Genomic DNA, 2,651 nt, shown 5'->3' with positions numbered 1-2,651 from the left:
GTTAGGGTTAGGGCGCGGTGGCGGGCTGGCTCTCTCTCTCGCCCGGGGCGTGCCTTATAAGGGCCCCCGGCCGGTGGTTTCCTGGCCGAGTACGGCCCGTAGTCGGTTCCGTTTTTTTAAATAATTCTGCTCGGAAGAAAAATAAAAAGAAATACTAAATGGACTCCAAAAATCACGAAATAAATTTTGCTGGGTTCCTAAAATCAATCCCGATAAAGTGAACATTTATCTAGGCCCAAACTACAACTTTGAAAAACGCGCATTTTTCCTAAATTCAAATAAAAATACCAAAAAACTTCGAAATAAAACTTATTTGATTTTTTTATTAAATCCTCAATATTTCTATATTTTGGGAAAGTCATTTTATTCCCTCTCTCATATTTTTGCAATAGAAATAATTGATGATAAAATAAATAAAATCAAATGATCCTGTTTACATAATTTGAGAAAACTCAAATATGTAAATAACAAAATCCCCAACTCTCTCCGTGGGTCCTTGAGTTGCTTAGGATTTTCTAGGATCAAAACCAAAAGCACAATAAAATATGATATGCATGATGACCTAATGTATAACATTCCAAATTGAAAATTTGGGATGTTACAAAGGCACCATATGCATGATATTACCAACATCAGAATGCCAAGTTAGAGCGAAGACCTCATGGGGTAAATAGGAGTGGTCTTCTCCTTCTGAATCCCCCTCATAACAGTTATCTTCCTCTTGATTACGATCCGAAATGGGTGGAGGGGGGCTGCCTTTGCGCCCACCATGGAACGACATCTGCATGAAATTCTATTGCCACACAAGGCTCGTCTCTTTTGCTCTACATGATCAGTTCCATTGTGTACAATAACTGGCATGCATGGGAATAAAACATAGTGAGATTATGTAAGGAGTGCATGCACAAATCCAGAGTGATGGTAGCAAACTGTGGATAGACCCAAAACCAATGATAGCAGGCAGATAATAGCTTTAGTTAAAAATACAAATAATGGCTCCTTTAATGTTTGTTTGCACCCAACATGAAACTCATAGTAGACTCCGGAGATTAACCAGATAGTAGACAGATAGTACTGATTGCTGCCCCAATATGTAAATTTCAGCATTAGTTTGGACCTGACTCGGAGTCTAATAGGTGAACACGATGATAATGTAGCATGTCATCATATTAAGCGACGCATAACGTAAGCAGACACGGAAGAGTGCGACCTCTCTTGCGGACCCGTGTAGTCCTCAAGGTCATCTGCTCAGTTGATGATGGTAATGCAGTTGTCGTGGCTGTCGGCGGTGGGGAAGAAGATCTGAGGCGGCGAAAGACAGTCTGGAGAGCGGATCCCTGCTGTGGTGAACCCTTCCATCATTGGAGCAGCTGAGCTGGGGTGGAACAGAGCGCCACATGAGCAGGACAAACCACACAAGGTTTTCTTTGACACATATCTATAACAGAAGTAATTGAGTAAGGGCTTGTTTGAATTTGAGGATTCTAACAATGCAGGGATAGGAAATAGACATGAATAGGATAGGAATGCACATGCAAAACAGAGAATTTAAAAACACATGATTTCTGCTAATCTAGGTGTTTCATTCACAACAATTGGAAGATCACGGGATGCAAAGAAGCATGGTGAGATTAATTCAAACCACAAGAAAATGTACGGTTATAATGCTATTATGCTACTATATCTTAGTCTTGTGCTTCATGAATAGGAATTTGAAAAGGAGGACAAGTGAAAATTAAAATTCCTACGTTTTTTCTTTCAAGGAGACACTAAAGGAACAAATCCGTGTGCTCAGTGGACAATATATATAACATGTAGAGTAAAAAAGAGATGCAACAAGTGTACAACCTCTTTGGCGAAGCCATGTCGATCTCAGCGTGATTGGGTTGGCCAGTGAGGATGCTCCGGCTGACTTTGCTGTCGGAGGAGGGGAAGAAGATCTTAGGCGTCTGGAGATGGAGCCCGAGGTACTGCTCCGCTGTGATGGAGGGTTTCGCCATTGGAGCAGCTCGAGTTGTACGACGCCGAGGCTGAAGCAGGACAAGAGAGACAACGAACAACGTTAACCTGAGTGGAATTCTAATAGCATCTCCAATACATGACGTAAAATACATAACCACAAAGTGCTAGATGTAAAATACATCAGCCGCTCATCTCTGAACTTAACTATCGAAACTGAATTTAACTGTCGAAACTGAACTTAACTGTCGAAACTGAATTTTGCTGTCGAAACTGAATTTTGCTGTCGAAACTGAACGCACTAGCAAGGTGAGGCTACACGTCGGTCGACTGACTTTTTCATCTCTGGTCAGTCGATTTTGCAGCCGTTGGATACGAAATCAAGGGCCTGCGGTTCATCTTCAACCTCCACCCCCTTGAGCCGGCCAAATAGCAGCCACCCGCCGCCCGCGGCCGGCGGTGCGCCGCCCCGCCCGCCTCGAAAACAGTCCCTACCGCCAGTCCACCGCCGCCCCGGCCATCCCTCTAGCCCCCCCGTACCCAGCTTTTCTCCAGCAATCCCCACGCCACCGCCCCACCAACGCCCCGCCACCGCCCCCATCCTGAACCCTAAGATACATAGTGGGGTACCTCTCTGGCGAGCCCCCCTCCCCGCTGCGGCTGGTTCTTCCTTCACCCCGGCGAGCCCCCAC

This window comes from Triticum aestivum, chromosome 6A, assembly GCF_018294505.1.
Source record: "Triticum aestivum cultivar Chinese Spring chromosome 6A, IWGSC CS RefSeq v2.1, whole genome shotgun sequence".
Lineage (NCBI taxonomy): Eukaryota > Viridiplantae > Streptophyta > Magnoliopsida > Poales > Poaceae > Triticum > Triticum aestivum.
This window is presented reverse-complemented; position numbering follows the sequence as displayed.